The sequence below is a fragment of the Delphinapterus leucas genome, chromosome 13 (genome assembly GCF_059928025.1).
Source record: "Delphinapterus leucas isolate spDelLeu-1000000601 "Yukka" chromosome 13, BTC_Dleu_Yukka2, whole genome shotgun sequence".
NCBI classification, from domain to species: domain Eukaryota; kingdom Metazoa; phylum Chordata; class Mammalia; order Artiodactyla; family Monodontidae; genus Delphinapterus; species Delphinapterus leucas.
Genome location: NC_143141.1, coordinates 59,098,738 through 59,119,392, shown reverse-complemented (window position 1 = coordinate 59,119,392; position 20,655 = coordinate 59,098,738). Strand labels below are relative to the sequence as shown.

Sequence of the window (20,655 nt, the reverse complement as noted above, 5' to 3'; positions counted from 1 at the left end):
TCACAGGTCAGGTGACATGTGGAGCATTAGATGCTATGCTGGTTGCCATATCTTAAGGAGCCATAGCAAATGATGGAGCTTCCAAGGAACAGCCAGATTTCTGAAGGGCCAAGAGAGCACCTCCTTTCAGAAAACAGTTCAGTTAACCAAAGGTGTTTGGCCTGGAGAAAAGAGGACTGGACAAGTGCCTTAGAAGAGCTGCTGTTGTTGGAGGACTGCTTTGGAGAAAGAGGAATAGATGTCTTCTGTCTTTTTTCTTTTTTTTTTTTTTTTGGCTGCACTGCACGGCTTGCAGGATCTTTTCTCTGACCAGGGATTGAACCCGGGGCCACGGAGTGAAAGCACCAAGTCCTAACTACTGGACCACCAAGGAAGTCCCAGATGTCTTCTATCTGAGATGGCTATAGAATTTGTAGATGTCTATAGAATTAGGAAATGTCAGTGCAAGCTTCAGGGAGGCCAGTTCCAGCTCAATACAAAGGAAGAACGCTATGGTTCAACTATAAAATGTGCTGCCTTTCAAAAGAGAGTTTCCCAATGCTGGGAATACCCAAACAGAAATTGAATGAACCCTTTCCACCTGTACTCCTGCAGTAACCTCCCAACTGGTCTCCAAACTTCCATTCTGCTTCTGAAGAGTCCATTTTCTTCACAGTCATCAAAGCAAATTTTTTCAAATCTAATTACTCTCTTTCTTAAAACTTTCCAAGGGCTTTCATTTTCACTTAGAATAAAATCCAAATTTGAGACTTTGGCCTTCAAGGCCCTAAATAATCTGGCCATGCTTTCCCCTGCAGTTCATCTCAAATTAATCTTCTCTTCACCATCTAGGGGACTTTGCACTTCCTGATACCTCTGTCTGTTAGGCTTATTCCACCAAATCTTTGCAAGGCCAACTCTTCATCATTCAGGTCTCCTCTCAAATATTACCTCCTCCAAGAAGCCTTCCATGACCACTCTATCTAAAATGCCACCACTCCTACGCATATACAGACCATTTCTATTGCTTTATTTTCTTCATAGTACTTACTACTACCTGAAGTTACAAGAACTTGTTTATTTGCATATTATCTGTCTCCCCTAGTAATAAATTCCATGAAGGCAGCAACTTTAATCTGTTTTGTCCACTGTTTTAATTCTCAATTCCCAAAACAGTACCTGGTACATATTAGGTGCTTAATAAATATCTGATGAATAAACAAATGAGTTATTTAAAAAACATTTGTCAGTGATGTTCTAAAAGGTATGTATACCTTTAACAGCAGCAAGTGGACTACGTGTCATCTTAAGTAAATTCTATATCCAAATGACAAGCTAGTCCTGACACTGAAGAACCTTTGGTCCCTTTGCTAAGTAAGAAGTCAATACAGCAATGAAATGTGAAAATCCACTTAACAGAAAATGGTAATAAAAATGGACACAGTTAGAAAAGCACTGACAAGGTAAGAATCTGAAAAGTGACAAGATTAGATCAAGGGGAATATCACTGGGGATCACTTCCTAGGTAAGTCACCAATATACAAAGCTTAGAAGGAATAGAGAGAGACAACTGGGGAGGCTATTCTCTGGTGAATGGTGAGCAAATCTGCCCCCGGATTTGATCCTGGAACCCTCAAGACTGCACAAAGAGGTCTGGTGCTTATGCGTGCTCAATGGATGCCTAAACGTTTGTCCTGAAGAACTGGGCCTCCCAATAGCGGAAAATCCCGTGCCCACCTTAAGGTACTGCTTAAGTGGCCAGAAGATGCTCAGTAAATTATACTCCTCCTGGGTCCCACTGGCTGCTTCCCTTCTGATTGCTGCTTCACTCCCATCTACAACTTTCTGGCTGACTCCCACAAACATTATCTGGGCAATTTCCCAACGACGTGGAGGCCGGGGAATAACAGGTAAAACGAAAGTGGTGAAAGCGCTATCTCCATGGAGACCTAAGCGACCGGAAATCAGTTTCAAGACCGCCAAATTCTCGCGTAACTGAAGGACGGGAATTGGTGAATATCGCCTGGCGGCCCTAGCAAAGTGGCCGAGCCGAGTGGTGGAGAGTCGAACGCTACCGCGGATGGGACAAGCAGGACGCCTGGGAGCCAAACCTCCTTCACGTGAGAGTCCGAGAAGAGTCGCAGCTCTCAGGACGAGTCCCGGAAGCTGGTCTAGTTCTACAGTGTCTCCGTGGCTCACAGCGTGGTCTGTAGTCGACTACCGGGTCGAGGCGAGGGGAGGGAAGGAAGAGGACCTGGAGGGAGAATCATCGCGAGAATTGAGCCAATGAACTCCTCCAATCAGGAGTCCAGAGGGGTGGTGATGTCACCGGAGAACCGGTGTTAGTGAGTTTGGTCAGACCCTACTTTAAAGAGTGCGCGCGGTACCTCACTTGAACCGCTAGGGCGAACCCTGCCCGCCTCCTTACTCTTAGGTAAGCTTTGACAGTGGCCTCCACACCCCTGAGTCCCTGGGAAGCACTTTTGCCTTAACCCAGACGTTCCACCTTCTCCCTCTCAGCCTCCTCAGCGCAGAGACAGGGAGAAAACTGCTTCCGGGCCTTTCGAATCAGGAGCCTGATGACTTTGGAGCCTGATGACTTAAAGCCTGTGAGAGGGGGTAGGGGATGGAACGGGCAGTCAACTGAAGCCACAGTAAGAATTTTGACTAAGATGCGAAGTACGGAAATGAACTAACGTATGCCACAGTACAGGTATTCATTCAGCAAACAGTTAATGAATGCTATTGTCGGAGCTGTTACCAGGCGCTATCCTTGAAAGTTATCCTATTTAGGATATATATATTATGCAGAAAACCAAATTATCAGATGGCTCGGCTCTTTAAAAATACATAAAATAAGTAGGTGCCAACCTCTACACTAGGAGCTGGGACGGGGGTAAGATCAAGAAATAGACATGGAGGTTATGTTCAAGTGCAATTAATTTGGGAAATACAGAGAAACATTCCAGTTCCCCAAACCTTTAGTCAGATTGATGATTTTAAGTTTTTAATCATTACTTTTCTGAATTTTATCTCACCTCCGTTTGTTTTTCTCTGTAGTTTTATCACCTGTGTATGTATCACTAAACAGATCTTATTTTGTTTGATTTTGAGCTTTGTATGTGGAATCGTTTGTTTTCTCCAGGACTTTGCTTCTCTCAGCATTGCTTTTGGCATCCACAGAAAAGCAGGTCTGTGTAGTTCTTTCATTCACTGTTGTATAGTATTCCATTGTTTAATATACCACATTTATGCATTCTAGTCCTCTGGAGATTTGGATTGTTTCCAGCTTTTGCACTAACAATGCTGCTGTGAAGTGTCTTTTACATGTCAGGTGATGAGTGTGTGTAGAACTTCCTCTACAGCAATTTTTTTCTAATTTTGACTGGGACTGATAGTAAGAAATACATTGTACCTTAAACCAAGTACACCTAAGTACTCACACATACATAACTGAAACAAAAATTTCTTGAAATATTTGTTATTCTACAAGAGCTATGTGCTCTGATATTTTCTTTTTTTTTTAAGTTATGGTAAAATACACATAACAAAATTTACCATCTTAACCATCGTTTTTTTAAAAAAAGAAGGAGAAGAAAGAAACAACAGGCTCAAGGTGGAGCCACTAGCCCCCAGGACAGCAAACCAAGACTTAATGGCAGTTTCAGCCTGTCTCAAGAACAGAATTTCTGGAATTGCTTATCAGCACTAGAGAGGTAATCTTACCTGAAACAATCCTTTCTTTTCCTTTACTCATAACTTCTTTGTCCCACCCCATTTCTATAAAAGCTTTCCATTTTGTACCACTGAAGGAGTGCCTTTCTATTTACTAGATGGGATGCTGCCTGGTTCATAAATCATTGAATAAAGCCAATTAGATCTTCACATTTACTTGGTTGAATTTTGTTTTTTAACACCATTTTTAAGTGTTTTCCTTTTTTAAATATATGTTTCAGTCTCACTGAAGTAACTTCGTAACGATCAATGGATTACAACCCTTTTTAAATTTTGGCCCAACCATTTGAAAGTAAGGGGCATTTGAGAGTAAGACGTTGTGAGTCTTCCCCCCACAAAATTAGAGCATGAGCTAGGAGGCAAACAAACACAATTAACATGTATGTGCAAAGGTGGTAACTGCCATAGAAAAAACAGGGGGAATAGAAGAGAGTGAGGGGGAGATCTGTTGCCATTTTAAATAGAGTGGTCAGGGTAGGCCTCCTGGAGTAAGGATTTGCGAGAGATGTGGATACCCTGAGGAAGAGCATTCCATGTGGAGGGAACAGCCACTGCAGAGGTGTGTCAGGGCAGGAGCTTGGTGAGGAAGAACAGCAAGGAGGCCAGTGTGGCTAGAGCCAAGCTAGCAAAGGTATAGGTTATAGGGAATGAAACAAGGGAGTTTCAATTATGTAAAGCCTTACAAGGACTTTTACTGTAAGTGAAATGGGGAGTCATTTTGAGCAGAAGAGTGATAGGATTAATCTGCATTTCAAGAGTCCCTGGAGCTACTTTGTTTAGGCTAAGACTTTAGTGGAAGTGGGAAGACTTCCCACTGCAATGAGTGAAGAGGCTATTGCTATAAACTAAGCAGGCAAGATGCTGGTGGCTCAGACCAGGAAGGTAGCAGTGGAAAGTGTGAAGAGTGGACAAATTCAGGATATGATTTGGAAGTAAGCCAACAGGATTTTCTGAAGGATGGGATATGGAGTATGAGGAAAAGAGTCAAAGATGATTCCAAGATTTCGGACCTGAGCAACTGGAAGGATGAAGTTGCCATTCATAGAGTGATCAGGGCAAAAGTTTGCTTGGAGTGGATTTGAATGGGTTTAAAAGAGACTGGGAGGAAAGGAATTGACAGTGACAAGGTCAAGCAGCGACAATGGTGGTATAGTACACAGTGGCAAATAAATGGAATGGTAACTCCTAGGGGAAATAGAGGCAAGAGGAAGTTCAGGTTTTAAAGACTGAAAGAGTAACGTGTTTGGAAAAGACCTTTTTTTTTGGAGTCAACTTGCACCACCAAATTGAGACCACTTTAAATTCTCTGCTTGGGTCTTTTCAGAACACAGCATGAATTTGGGCCATGAACCTTTTTTTAAGTAGCTATATATTTTATTTGTAAAAATGTAGTCCAAGGGAATTTTTAAAGAATCAGTAATCCTTGATATATAAAAGTATAAAAGAAAACACTTAAATGGCATCTTATGGTAAAAGTGGGCTACATAAAATCATGAAAAGTAATCAGTATATCTGTGTTTTGTTAAGTGTAGTTTTACTTTAAATATGTACCTGTTAAAGCAGCATTTTCCCTTCAAGTAGGGAAGGAAATATTTTTATAGTTATTTAATGACACATTTTCACACATAATGATTTTCTTAAGTTCTTTTACATTTGAAAGGATGTTTGAATAATTAAAATTTCACCTTTTAAAACCACAAAAAAGGGATTTAATTGCCTACTCATTTAATACTTGTTCATAAACTTCACTCCAATCACAGGTATCTACTATAATAGGTATTGTTTTCCATAACTGAAAATCTCAATGGAGTCTGTCAGTCTCAGAGTCACCCTTACATTCTAAAAAACACACTTTATGAGAATAATCTGCCAGTAGTGTATGGTGATTTACATAATTAAGGAATCCCTCCTAATAAGCTCTATTTAATAGCTTCATGTCTAAAATGAAATCTGAAAGCATATACTAGAGTATGAATATGAATATTTTATTGTTTGTTAATATAAGATGATATTTTCTGGCCAGGAGTCTCTCATGAGGTTGCAGTCATCCAAAGGCTTAACTAAGGGTGGAGGATCCATTTCCAAGATGACTTAACTCAGTGGTGCTCGTTGTTTACAAAAGGCCTTAGTTCCTCCCCATGTGGGCCTCTCCCCCAGGCTGCTTGAGCTTTCTCACAACATGGTAGCTGGCCTTCCCCAGAAAGAGCAAGGTAGAAGCTTCAATGGCTTTTATGGCCTAGCCACAGAAGTCCCACACCATGTCAACAATATCGCATTGATTACAAAGTTCAGTCCTATTCATTGTGAGAGGGGACTACACCAACCCATAAATGCCAGGAGGCCAGTATAGTTGGGGGGCCACTTTGGAGGCTAGTACCGCAGTCTATAACACATCTACAAATTTCTCTTGATACTTAAAATGTACTGACTAATGGATCACAACTAAGGAATGATTTATTTACGAGTTGTTTGATTATAGTTTCCACAGTATATCTTAAGGAAACACTAATGCTCTTGTGTTCTTACAAACTTATTTGCCTTTAATGACATACATTTTCATAGAAGACAGCCACAGAATTTAAACATAAAACTAGGTTTACTAGATGCACGAGGATCCGTGGCGCCTGAGACTGGGTTTCAACCTGGCTTCCCAGGATGTTGGTAGCCTTCATACCAGACTGGCTGAGAGGCAGGGCAGAAGTCAATCAAAATGATCCAGTGGGTCCTAGAGGAGAATGACCAGCTGATCTGCTGTATCGTGGAGTGTCAGAACAAAGGCCAGGCAAATGAGAGCACCCAGTACCAGCATGTGTTACACAGAAATTTCATTTATTTGGCTACTATCACAGATGCCAGCCCAACCATTGCTTCAAAAGCAATGGAATAATCTTCCAGTTGGCTGTTGTGAGGAGTCATTGAATGTAATTCATTTCCTATGAAGTAGAATCTTTACCACCTCAACTGCTTAAAACATGAATGAAACTGCTGTGACTCTCAAAAATGTGAAGAAAGCTACTAAATTAACTGTATTCTCAATGTAAATATTTATTTTAATAATTAAGCAGATTCCCTAAAAAAACAAAAATCAAAAAAAAGGTTTGTTAGGTTTGTTATGAATGAGGCACATTTTAGATGTTCTTGAAACTCTTTCTTTTTTTATTTTATTTTGATTTAAAAAATTTTTATTTTTGGCTGCATTGGGTCTTCGTTGCTACGTGCGGGCTTTCTCTAGTTGCAGAGAGCAGGGGGCTACTCTTTGTTGCGGTGCACAGGCTTCTCATTGCGATGGCTTCTCTTGTTGTGGAGCATGGGCTCTAGGCGTGCGGGCTTCAGTAGTTGTGGCTTGCGGGCTTAGTTGCTCCGTGGCCTGTGGGATCTTTCAGGACCAGGGATCAAACCTGTGTCCCCTGCATTGGCAGGCGGATTCTTAACCACTGGGCCACCAGGGAAGTCCCAAACTTTTCCTTTCTAAAGAACTCTGATCTTATCCCTTCCCTACTTAAAAGCACATGATGGCGCTCTTTTATGTATTCTTTCTTTCCTTCGCCAAACACCAGCCTCCAACTTGTGGGACCTTCTCAGTATTCCCTGAAAGCACTGATCTTTCATGCACTGTGCTCTCTGCTTGGAAGGTTTTTCTTGCTTTTTATTTTTCTCTTTAAGATTTTTTTTTTTTGATGTGGACCATTTTTTAAAGTCTTTATTGAATTTGTTACAATATTGCTTCTGTTTTATGTTTTGGTTTTTTGGCTGGGAGGCATGTGGGATCTTAGCTCCCTGACCAGGGAGGGATAGAACCCGCACCCCCTGCACTGGAAGGCGAAGTCTTAACCACTGGACCGCCAGGGAAGTCCCTCAGAAGGTCTTTCTTATTCCCACCCGCAAAACTTCCTCACACTTGAAGATACATCTCACATGTCACCTCCTCAGTGAAACCTGACAAGAAATTCTTGTTTTTACTGCCAGTAGTTTTGTCTCAGCATTGTCACTTTGTCTCAGCATTGTCACTTTGTCTCAGCATTGTCACTTTGTTGGGACATGCTAGTTATTTGTATACTTGTCAGTCTTCCTATTAATTTCTGAACTTTTCCAAGACAGGAGCCATCTTTAGGTCCTTATTGACTAGTACAGTGCCTAGCGTGAGTAACTCAGCAAATATACTTGTTGGGTTAGGATAATAGACCATCAAGTTCTTTTCCAGCGTTAATGTGCAATGATGCTTACCTTACCACTGTGTGGCAGCAAACTACAGAATTACTTCCACCTTTCAATAAGGAGTTCAGCCAGGATGAATGTTCACCAGACAATGGTTTTCCTGGGAGTAGAATTACAGGAGGCCCTCACTTTCCATGTTGTTTATTTCTTCACCATTTGAATGATAGCATATTTTTTCATGTGGAATATAGAATTCATCCAGAAAAATACATAAAACAAATATTTACAAATAGATTTTAGCTTATTAACTTCTACCCAAAGTGTGTTAGAATAGCTTGTCAGCTCAGTTTAAATGCTATATTTATTATGAAGCATAACATTCAAATAGAAAATTACTTTGTTTATGAAAATTGCTCAATATTATGTTTTTAAAATTCATAGTGCTGCTTATACTTTTTACAAAAAAATCAAATATTTAAACTTTAAAAGAAAATTTCAGTGAGTAACTTAAAAATTAAGTCATAAGGAAAATAGTTATAAAATAATATGACCCGGAAATATTAGAACAGCAAATCATATATACATTATGTTTACAACTTGATAAAAAAATGTGGATACTGTGAATAAGAATTGGAAAATAATGTGTTTTGAAAAGCAGTTAATCAGGCTGGTAACATTATGAGTGAACTTTTTTTCTTCTTAAACTTTAGTGTAACACTAGTTTAATAGAGTTTTCTTTTAAGGCTTGTTTTTGTAGGTTGTAGAGTTGCTAATTGGAACACCCTCAAATTACCGAAAAGTTAATATTTTTTACCAGCTGAATTTTATTATTGTCATTTTGAAGAAAGGCAGCAATTATGTTGGGCACAGATGGAAAAACACAAAAATTTTAAATACATAGCATCATCTTTGATTAAAATGCTTTTGAAAAGAAAATTTTTTTTTTTATTCTTGTTGCAAAAAGCAGTCTTATTTCCCCCACATTATTCTGCCACCCCAAAACATCTATCATTTGGGAGCCCATGTATGGACTATATCTGAGAAAGACCAATGAGGAAGATTTGCATCACCCAGTCCATATGGCAATCCCAATTCTCAGTCCTCTCCAGAGGAGGGGACTTGTAGATACCTACCACTGTTTCTTTGGGACATCTGGAGAAGAAATCTCTAGCACAGGAAGAGATGGAAAGTTTAATATAAATTTTAGAGAGTAAGACTCTGCTGGGTCCTGCAAGGGAAGAAAACAAAGTTTGTAAAATATAGAATCTCTTGGAAAAGGTAAAGATTGTGTTAAGTTTGTTTTCCTTTTTTACGTATAGTTGATTTACAATATTGTGTTAGTTTCAAAAATAAAGCAAAGTGATTGATTCAGTTATATATATTCTTTTCCATTATAGGTTATTACAAGATACTGAGTATAGTTCCCTGTGCTATACAGTCCTTGTTGTTTATTTTATATATAGTGGTGTGCATCTGTTAATCCCACACTCCTAATTTATCCCTCCCCCCCTTCCCCTTTGGTAACCATAAGTTTGTTTTCTTTGTGAGTCTGTTTCTGTTTTGTAAATAAGTTCATTTGTATTATTTTTTAGATTCCACATATAAGTGATATCATAATATTTGTCTTAGTCTGACTTACTTCACTTAGTTTGATATTCTCTAGGTCCATCCATGTTGCTGCAAATGGCAATATTTCATTTTTCATGGCTGAGTAATATGTTCCATTGTGTGTCCTGAGTAATATTCTACTCCCCGTACACACACATACACCACGTCTTCTTTATCCATTCATCTGTCGATAGACACTTAGGTTGCTTTCATGTTTTGGCTATTGTAAATAGTGCTGCTACAAACATTGAGGGATATATGCCCACGAGTGGGAATTCTGGATCATATGGTAGCTCTATCCTTAGGTTTTTAAGGAACCTCCATAGTGGCTGCACCAGTTTATTATTTGCACACTTTTTTTTTTTTTTTTTTTGCGGTATGTGGGCCTCTCACTGTTGTGGCCTCTCCCATTGCAGAGCACAGGCTCCGGACGCGCAGTATTTCAGTACCCCCAAATACTCTTTTTCAACTGCTCTACTTGTCATGAAAGGTACTTAAATGGCATAGTCATGAAAGGTACTTAAATGGATTTAAAAGATGACTAGGAGGCCCAATGGACAGAACTCAGTGACTGAGTATAGTAATAAGTGAAAGACAGGAATCGGGGATGATTTCTAGGATTTTGTTTGGAGTGAAGACACTCCTAGTGGTCCTAGGCCTCTGGCAGGACTGAGTCGAGATCCAGCAGAGTAGCTGCTTGGTGCATTTTGGGGTGTGAGTAAACATAGTTAACACTCTTGCCCCTTTCAGGAAAAGCCCAATTCACTTCCGTAGGCACTTTTGTTAGAAAGACTACAAAAAGGGCCATTCAACTTTATTTTAAATATCACACAAAAATAGTATCTTCTTTCAACTGAATGCTCCACCCTAGTGTCTCATGGTACCAGCTCTCCAGCAGCGCACTGATTTCAGAGCTTACAGCCTACTTTTTCTGGGGTTACTTTGTCAGAGCTTCTGCCTACTTTGGGCAGAATTGGCTTAGAACTGGGTGAGGCTCTGCCTGCCTGAGAGAGGAGGGACTTGAGCCAGGAGGGACCAGGGAAGGTTAGCTCTGGCAGATGTTAACAATAAAGGCCAGTGTTAATGGGGCACTCACCACGAGTCACACCTCTTCTGAGCCCTTCACAGAGGTCAGCTCACTCAGTTCTCACACAAATGTATGAGCTAATTACTGTCTCCATTTTGCAAATGAGACAACTGATTTTTCTAGAGGTTAAGAGAAAGGATTGAGTCAGAGACCCAAGTGTGAAGCTTTACCACTGACTAGTAAACTAAGCTCTTTCAGCCTCAGTTTTCTCATCTTTTAAAAATGGCTGTAATAATAGCTACTTTGCTACATCTTTGTGAGAATTAAATGAGATAGCACAGGGAAGTGCCTATCAGGGTTTCTGGAACAGAATACACGTGCAATAAATGGTCTGTTATTTTTCCCATTTACACTTGACTCTCAACCACAAGCCCTCTTGGGCTCACTGCCCCTCACTTAATTTTCAGTACTTTCTATGATAGACTGTATAAAGGCTCCCCAAATATGCCCATGTGGTAATCCTCGGACCTGTGAATGTGTTATCTTACATGGTAAAAGGGACTTTGCAGATGTGATTAAACACATTTTGAGATGAGATTATCCTGTATTATCCAGGTGAGCCCAGTCACAAGGGTCTTCATGAGAGGGAGGAGGATTGAAGTCAGAAAAGATATGATAACAGAAGCAGGGTTTAGCATGATCTGTTCTGAAGATGGAGGAAAGAGCCACGAGCCAAGGAATGCAGGCAGCCTCTAGAAACTGGAAAAGATAGGAACACCGCCCTGCTGACACCTTGATTTTTAACTCCATAAGACCCATTTCAGGCTTCTGACGTCCAGAACTATAAAAAAATTTTTAAGTATGTGTTGTTTTAAGCTACCAAGTGTGTAGTGTTTGTTACAGCAGCAATAAGAAACTAATACACTCCCTAACTGAAAAAGAAGAGTGTGGACACCAAGCTGCACACCTCCATTGACCTCAGTGTCAAAGCCAGACCAGCTCCAGGGTACTCACCTGGCAGGCTGCCCTCAGCCCCTTAGCTCAGACAGCCTTAGGGCTGGTGAAACTAAACCCTGTATAGCTGGGATTTTTGTGTGGTGCTTTTATTCTATTTTTTTTTAATTTAAAGAATAGATTTTTTTTTTTTTTTTTTATATTACGTGGACCTCTCACTGTTGTGGCCTCTCCCGTTGCGTAGCACAGGCTCCGGACGCACAGGCTTAGCGGCCATGGCTCACGGGCCCAGCCGCTCTGCGGCATGTGGAATTTTCCTGGACCGGGGCACGAACCCGTGTCCCCTGCATCGGCAGGCGGACTTTCAACCACTGCGCCACCAGGGAAGCCCTGCTAGTTGCTTTTTAACCACAACAAACTAGTACCGACAGCACCAGTACAAAAGATCGCAGTAAAGGTTCAAAGATCAAGGTGTTCTCTTAGCAAGGCAGAAAGATTCAGTCTCTGATCTTTGGAATTTAGGCTGCAGTCCCTATTTGTGGGCAGATCCCTGGGTGCCTGGCACAGTCCACGTTTTCAGTCGGATTTGAACAGAAGAATGGCCACTTGGCCCAGTGGTAGAAGTGGATGCGGTGTTGGGTATCCTGTGTCACGTGAGTACCGAAGTTCCTCTCCCTCCACGCAGCGCCAGGTGGGGGTGTACTTCTTAGCAGACTCCTTGCGGTTTGGGGCCGCAGTGCCCTCCTCTAGGTCGTACTTCCCCAGCCCCCAGTACCACACTCCACTTAGTCCTGCGGCATCTCCTCGGCACCGCTGCATTTTTCATCACGGCCTTCCGGTCGCAGGTGGTTCCTATAGGGCCAGGTCTGGCCGACAGCTGCGGCCTCCTACGGGAGACCTAGAGGTTACATGTAAGCCTGAACCAAGCTCTCCTGTCTTGGCTGGCGCTAGCCTCTGCCTATGCCTGGACTTTGGTGTGGAAATGGGTAAATTCAGGCAGTGAGGGTCCATCCCATAGCATTGTGAAAAATTTGTGCAAACCCAGCTATTTCTTCCTGGTCTGGTAGCCCACACAAGCAAGAAGGGCAGGAGTTGAGGATTCCTGGAAGAAATAAACCATGCACCCCAGCATGCAGGAAACATTTGTGCTGTTCTAGGAAGGGAGCATACCTCAGAGGATGCTACAAGAGGAGGAGTAACTGCCCAGCCCAGGAGTCTGGCTTAGACTAGCCCCTCACCCTAGAAGCCAGGCAAAGTCCCTCCACCTCCTACAGGACGCCATCCTGGCCCCCCATACTCAGAGCTCTCCTGGACTAGGGAGGAACACATGTGGTCCCTTCAACCAGACCCCTTCCCTCAACCCCAATCATTTTCATTTGTTCCTTAACCACAGACCTTTAAAGCAGGCAGGGCTGGGATTCTCATTTTACTGATGGAGAAACATATTCAAATGGAACAAATGGCCAATGTGCAGTGGTTCAGATGCTTAGTCCAGGGCTCTTTCCATTATATTTGAAACCCTCCTTTTTATATGCAAATGAGGCCAAGTGTGTCAGTGACACTTTCCTACAAAATGAAACAATGCCGTAATAACAAGGTCTTGGGGAATTAATGGTACTAAATGGGTAATTTGGGTTTAATGTTAAATCCTGGAATGGGTGACCCAGGGCCAGAAAGAGTGGCTTTCTGTGTGTCACCTCTGCCATCTGGTGACCAAATGACAATATAACTAAAACAACTGTGTATTGATACTGTCATCATAGAAAAGTCACGCATGACCCAGAAGCTGAGTGAATGATTTGAGTGTGAGCTCTGACTTTTAGGGCCTGAGATGATAAAAATAAAATGTTAAGTCTACAAATAAAGGTCAGAGTTTGCCACAATTATTTCTGCTCAGGGTGAGGAACCTCATAGTTTACAATGGAAGAACCTCTTCATCCATTTAGTCAACGAATATTTATTAAACATTATCTTAAGTCAGTTCCCAAGGAAACAGATTCTAGGCAGAGATTTGCATAAAGGAGGGTTACTGGGGAGTACTCTTGAGAACAACTTTTGTAAGGACTTGAGGGAAACAGAACTGGTCAGAAAGGGTTGAGAGGGGATGAATTTGCTACAGAGGCCTTAGCCAATCCTACTGGGAGCTCTGGCGTTGGCTTGGCAAGGGACAGAGCCTCTGTCCTGCATGAACCAGGTATTGGATCAGGTAATGAGCCATCGCAGCTGAGACTAGCCACATCTGAGGGAATGAATGCCTGGGTGGTAAAGTGGAGATCTGGGCAGCACATCGCAGCATCCACTACAGACCCCCCTACTATGTTGTGTGCACTGTGCCATGGTCTAGTGGTATGATATTGAACAAGACAACATCTCTGCCTTCACAGGTACCCACAGGTGTATAGTTAAAGAATAAACAAACAAATGTTGTAGAAAATTATCTTGTAACCAGAAAATGTATCCCATAAACTTAACAAAGAAAAATCCTTGCCTTTTATTGATGGCAATAAAAAGTTTGAAAATATTTAGGGTGAAAAGTGAATTCACTCTCTGCTGATATAAAAATTGAAGAAGAAAAAAAGTCACCCAGGAACAGTTCTAGAGAAACTTGCCTAGTAAATGTAACTGAAGAAGCTGGAGATTACTTTGGCGTTTGTCTGTAATGGACTGTGGATCCCTTCAGCTCTACCCAAGAATAGGCGATGGGGCTTTATTTCTATCCTGGGGCCTTCAAGTGGTCTTAGATATTGGAAAAGAGGGCTGCCTTTGCAAGTGGGGATGTGCTGGCTGCTGATACTGATTCTGCTCTGTCCACTTGGTGCCCCTGACCCAATCCCATTGTCCCAGCCATCCTCTCCCCTACGTCCCCTTTGTCCCTCCCTTTCTCCCACTTGAGGAATTTTTATTTCATCTCAGAGAAAAGCACTTGGACTTGCCTGTTATCCCAGCCTGTTACTTATAGCATGACAATGAACTCTATACCTTGTGCTCTTTAGGGCTTAAAAATTTGAAATACACAAAACTATTTCTCTGCCATGGGTTTCAGAAAAATCATGTGGGACTTAAAAAGCCAAAAATTGCCTTCTTTTTCCTCTGGTTGAGCTGTGGTGTCCATTCCCTGAAGCAGGAGGGGTGGAATTGTCCTAGAGGTTTGGGTAGGGCAGAGGACCATAATAGAGGTACCTGTTGACCATTCTAAACTCTCTCTATTCAGAGCTTCAGATGCTGGCCTTCAAATGAACATCTCTATTTGGATGCCCTGCCTCAAACTCCTATCTGTTTTTGCTTTACTTCTAATTAACTAGCTCCTTCCCCCAAATTCTCCATATAACTTGTGCCCTAAACAAGCGAAAACTCTGAGAATCTTTCTTTCCCTTGAACTCCACTCCCTCCCAGCTGACTAATCACCAAGTTCTAGATAGTTCCATATTTGCTATCATTGTCCCAATTCAAGACACTGCTAACAGCCTCCTTACCCTGGCACCATTGACATTTTGGACCAAATAATTTCTTGTGAAGCTGTCCTGTGCATTGTAGGATGTTTAGAAGCATCCCTGGTCACTACCCACTAGATGTCAGTAGCACACCTTTGTCGTGAGAAAAATGTCTCCGGACTAGTACTGTGTTGGGCCATGTTGGAGCCTGAGGCAAAAGGAAAAATCTGTGCCCTATATACAGTTATCAAAATGTCCTATCATATTTTGAACCACGTGGAACAAGTTAATGAAAGTCCTACAACAGCAAGAAGACTGAATTTCTTCTATGCTAATGTAAAATTTGAAAGAAAACAAAAAGACATCCAGAAACCATTCCCGAGAAACTTTGCAGGGCCCAGTACAAACTAAAACTACAGGGCCCCTTCTTTAAAAATTATAAAGAATTTCAAGACAGTGACAGCAGAGCAGTAAACCAATTGGGGGGCCCCTCTAAGTGTGGGGTCCTTCTGCACGTGGGGCCGTGTTCAGCTGCACAAGTCTCACACCCTTGAAGCCAGGCCTGAACACCACATTACCCAATTCACCTGCTGGGAAATGTGACAGTTATGTGGACCCTGGGAACCCCAAGCAGATTGGAAACAACTGTTCCCATTGCACAATAACACAGGGCCCTAAAACACAACATTGTGAATTTTTGGCATTCATTTTAATTTTTTCAAAATGTTACATTAACATATTATCTTGGTTACTGAGGATTTTGGCACCCTCTTAAATTTTGCACCCGAGGTGAATTCCTTCTTAATCTGAGCCCCGCTCCAGACTTTGTCAAATGTTCCTGCTGATTTAGAGCAGTGATTCTCAAACTTTGGCCTGGATCAAAATCACCTGGAGGACTTGTTGAAACACAGACTGGTGGGCCCCAATCCCAGAGTTTCTGATTCAGTAGGTCTGGAGTAGGGCCTGAGAATTTGCATTTCTTAGTCCTCAGGTAATGCTGAAGCTGCTAGTCCAGGGCACACTGAGAACCACTGCTTTAGAGCCATCCTCCATGTCATGCCAGTGAGAATGATATTTCAAAAATACAAGGCACTTCTCTGCTTAAATAGTGGTCCCCATGTCCTATAGAATACAATAGATGCTACTTGGCATGGCATATATCACTCCTATGGACCCCCTATTGTGCCCCCCACATGATGCTCTAGTAATATGGGACTGGATAACTCTTATTAAACATCCCTTAACACTCAAATCAGCAGTCATCATCTTTAGAAACCTTTTTTAGGCCTCTATATTGAGTTAGGTGTCTTTTCTTTGTCTTCTCATTGAACACTGAGTATAGCTCTCTATTAGCATTGAACTTGGTACAAAAGTCTACCACATCAGAGAGCAGAATCCTGGAGGACTGGGATTATCTTTATTCCTCTAGTCCCTGCTATATAGTCTGTTGCAAACAAGTGCTCCAATAGCATCTAAAGAACTGAGCTGGACTCACCCAAATGCCATTCTATTATAGCGGAGTAAAACAAAGAAAAAGACTATGACCTCATGTGACAGCTAGAGATTTAAGTACACAAGGGGAGCACAGCTGAGTCTCAAGAGTCTTGAGGTTTAAGAGTCTGGCAGACAGTTTTCCAAATGTCTATAAGAGTCGAATGCTTCTTTAATGGAAAATTAACCCTTAATGTGTAACTGGTGACCTTTAGATCCTACTGATAGTAATATCCGTACAAGCTATGAAAGACAACAGCTAGGGAAGAAAAACTTGAAGCATTGGTTAGAACCAGTAAGAAATGCAGTCAGAAAGAAAGAGCAACAGTAGAATAGAATGATCTAGGATAACGTGGATAGGAAAAAAAGAGCACAAGGGAAAAAATTCTTAGATTCAAAGGAAAAGTTTTTTTTTTCACTAAAAGGTAATTTTTATAATGTTAAAATTCTTCAATAATATCTATTACATTGAAAATATTTCAAGAAATCATTTGGCTTCATTGCTTTAAAATAAGTTTGAAGAATCATTTTATGGTTCTTTTATGATCAACACTAAACTTCAAAGTACAGAGCTACCATATGAATCAGTTTAAGTGAAGTTTGTTTGGATAGTTGGCTCCTGAGGTCATGGAAAAAGGATGGGAAAATGAAATTCACAGCACCTCAAAGGAAAGAGTGCTCTGCAATCCGCCATGGAAAATGTTAGATGTCTTTTGGGACAAAGTAAACCAAAATTCTGACTTAAAGGTATTACCATCAAACTTAAAGAAAGGAAACCACATGGCAGTGCTTCAAATCCAGTAATACCTCTGAGAAAAATGTATTTGTAGTATAATTCCAATATACTGATTTCCATCATACACCTTTGGTGTTTTCCACACGTTTTTAGATACACATATTTTTGTTAGGGAAATTTGAATATAACCTACCTCATTTGAAATCATGACTGTACGTTCATGGAATAAGACTGTGGTGAATACAGAGGTCCTGCTTCAAGGAAGGACTTGCTACCCAGGCTGCTCGGAATTCAGTGACCAGACAGCTTCCAGCTGTCACTCCCATCAGGGTTTCCCTAAACCGTTTGCCATATCCAGGCTCACACCCTTCCATCTGAGTATTGATCAACTGATGGTGTTCTTAATATACTTGTGGTCACTGTGGAACAGCTCTGACTGGGGTCGTGTGTGCTGTCAAACTCTCCATGGCGTTTCCTGAGCCTTAGGGGAGCCTACACTGCAGTTCTTGCTCCAATCCTACATCCTCCCCTTCCAGCCAGAAGTTGGTCCCTAATAAATATCGTGCACATCAAGCCCCGTCTCAGCTTCTGCTTTCATAAAACTAATTGGAGACAAATATTAATAAACTTATGGAATAAGACACATTTGTGGTTCTTCACCTCCTTTATTACTCAAGCAAGAGCTAGAAGATAGATAGATAGATAAAATAGATAAAATCTATGTCTATATCTATATTAGTTTTTACTTTGCAGTCATTATTTTCTTGATGTAGGAAAGTCCTGGGATTTTCTAGTCATTGTCTTCTCCAAGTACTACTAGAATCAAGAAATTACATACAGAATCAGTACTAATTATTCATTCAACAAACATTTAGCGAGTGCCTACTCTCTGCCAGCCTCTTGGAGTTCCTAGTGCCTAAGGATACAAAGTATATAAGACATATTTTCTGTTCTCTAGGGAATTCCATCTAGTGTTGAAGAAAAATATTGGTAAGGGCTAGAACCGAGGAAACACTGATTATAGGGATGGGACAAAGAAGCAAGTGACTGCATCAGCTTTTGTGAGGCAGGAGAAGCCACATAGCAAAAGGTTTTTCAGGATGTAAAGGTGATTAAGCTATAAACAGGGTGGTATTCCAGCCTTTCCCAGCACAGGGAACAACATGATGTAAGACATGACACAAATCGGTGCCTCTGGGGAGGGTAAATCTTTCATCTGACAACAGCCTCTCTCACTGTTCAACCTTTCTGGAGACCAATCTCTGCGTGAAACACTCTTGACTCTACTAATATTTCACTTGGAGTAACTCCTTGTCCTTCACGTCTTTGTTAGGATATTACTTCCACCAGGAATTCTTCCTTTATTCCCTTAAAGTTGGCTAGATGAGTCTGCTGTACAGTTCAGTGTCTAGTACTTCCACTATTGCAGCATTTATTACACCGTGCTCTAATTGCCAATTTACTTGTCAGTTTGCTTCTGAGTGGACCATAACCTCCTTGAAGGCTATCACTCGAGGTTAGTCACCTCGAAGTCTAGTCATTGTTCATCACCAGATCTCAACATACTGCCTGAAAGATAAAAGGTATTGTTTGTTTGATGAATAAATGAGAAAAGCTAAGTGCAATGGACTTAGGAAGGCGTACTTTCTTTATTGAATAAACACTTATTTGTGCCCATCATGTGCCTACATCTCTAGGCACTGAAAATAACAAGAATGAAAAGAACAAAGAACCTCATGGAGCTTACATTCTAGTGGGGGAAGACAGACAGTAGACAAACTGCTATAAATATAAAGCAGGATGGGGAAGGAGAAGTTTGTTATTTCATATAGGGTGGTCAGGAAAGACCTCGTTCTTAAGGTTATATTTGAGAAAAGTCCCAAGGAAATGAGGGAATGAACTATAAATATTTGGCAAATAAGATATGCATTGGAAATATCATGAGCAATACTTCTTAAAATTACCCCATGAATGTTGGTTCTACATCATGGCTAATTTCTCTCAGCTATTTTGGGTAATGTCATGAAGGATTTTTGTTAAATTCTGACTTTTATTGTGGCTATCTCTTTAGGTACTAGCAAAACATCTCAAGGTTCTTTATTTCACAGTGCATTTTGCAAGGATTCCTGTAATGGTCAGGAAACTTCTTTGTTTCTAAAGCCTTTTAAAATCATAGACTAACCCAAACAATACCCACTATTAGTACAAATATTTTATCTTTTGTTACCTGGCACTGGGCAAGAGCAATTAATATGGCCATCGGAACTGATTTAATTTCCATGACAAGCTTAAATTTCAAGGGAAAATTCAAGACTGTGCTAAACTAGCCTGCTTGGCAATTTTTAGTTTTTCTTTTTAAGGATGAGCCACCACAATTAAATCAGGGGTACTCAAGAGAGTCTCTGTAAGGTCCATAAGGGATGTGGAGAGTTCCCTGATAGGGGTTAAGTAATCACAGGGTTCTCCTTTTTTCAGGTAAAGGAAGGAAGTGGCTGTGTTTGTGTTGTAGTGATATGGGAGGAGAAATACAACAATATTTTATAAAGATTAGGTGACCAGCTGAAAAGGGATGAGCATTTTCTATCAATAGCAGAGTCTATATAGCACAGGAACTATCAAGGGTTAGTGAAAACCTTAAAACAAAATCAATTAAAGTTTTCACACATTTTATTATTGCCGTCATACTTTTGGACAAGGTAGCTATGTTTTGGCTACTCAGTGAAATGCTGAAATGAGCAATAGGCCTCTAAAGATTACCATGTATTTGCATTAATACCACTAGTATTTATTCAGATTCTGTATGAACAAAAAGGGAAATAGGAATTGTGGATCTAGAATCCTGGAAGACACATTTTTGCGGTACGCGGGCCTCTCACTGTTGTGGCCTCTCCCGTTGCGGAGCACCGTCTCTAGGTGCGCAGGCTCAGTGGCCATGGCTCACGGGCCTAGCCGCTTCACGGCATGTGGGATCTTCCCGGACCGGGGCACGAACCCATGTTCCTTGCATCGGCAGGCGGACTCTCAACCACTGCGCCACCAGGGAAGCCCTGGAAGACACATTTTGATAGGCAGTTATTGTACCAGTCTTTGTGCTTGTACGTGAGCGTGTCATTTTTTTTCTTAAACTTGAAAAGTATCCAACCATAGAAAGTATTTTTATTTAAGAAATATATTTTACTTAAGTATAATTTGCATTAGAAGATAAACTCTCTTTTTATTGTCAGTTTTTTTTAATTCTAAATTTGTTAAACAAAAGAACTCATACAGGTTGTTTTTTTTTTAATTAAGTAATTAATTTATTTATGGCTGCGTTGGGTCTTTGTTGCTGTGCACGGGCTTTCTCTAGTTGCCGCGAGCAGAGGCTACTCTGTTGCGGTGCGCGGGCTTATTGTGGTGGCTTCTCTTTGTTACGGAGCACAGGCTCTAGGCACACGGGCTGCAGTAGTTGTGGCATGCAGGCTCAATAGCTGTGGATTGCAGGCCACATGATCTTCCCGGACCATGATCTTCCCGGACCAGGGCTCGAACCCGTGTCCCCT

The 20,655-nt window shown here is 41.2% G+C and overlaps 1 protein-coding gene and 1 pseudogene across 7 annotated transcripts in view; one reads left to right on the top strand and one right to left on the bottom strand.

The window, feature by feature from the left end:
- The window catches only part of THADA (THADA armadillo repeat containing), a 312,971-nt gene extending 310,726 nt beyond the window's left edge, over positions 1 to 2,245 (bottom strand). For 4 of the 7 annotated variants that reach the window (XR_016395456.1, XR_002644568.3, XR_016395457.1 and 1 more), the window contains exon 1: positions 2,091 to 2,244. The gene's annotated coding sequence lies outside the window, so the exon portion shown is untranslated. Of the gene's footprint in view, positions 1 to 2,090 lie in introns of all 7 variants that reach the window. The other 3 variants (XM_022573955.3, XM_022573954.3, XM_022573952.2) reach the window with 1 other exon arrangement.
- On the top strand, positions 1,902 to 20,390 carry LOC149747764 (SS18-like protein 2 pseudogene; annotated as a pseudogene).
- Positions 20,391 to 20,655: the final 265 nt, after the last annotated feature.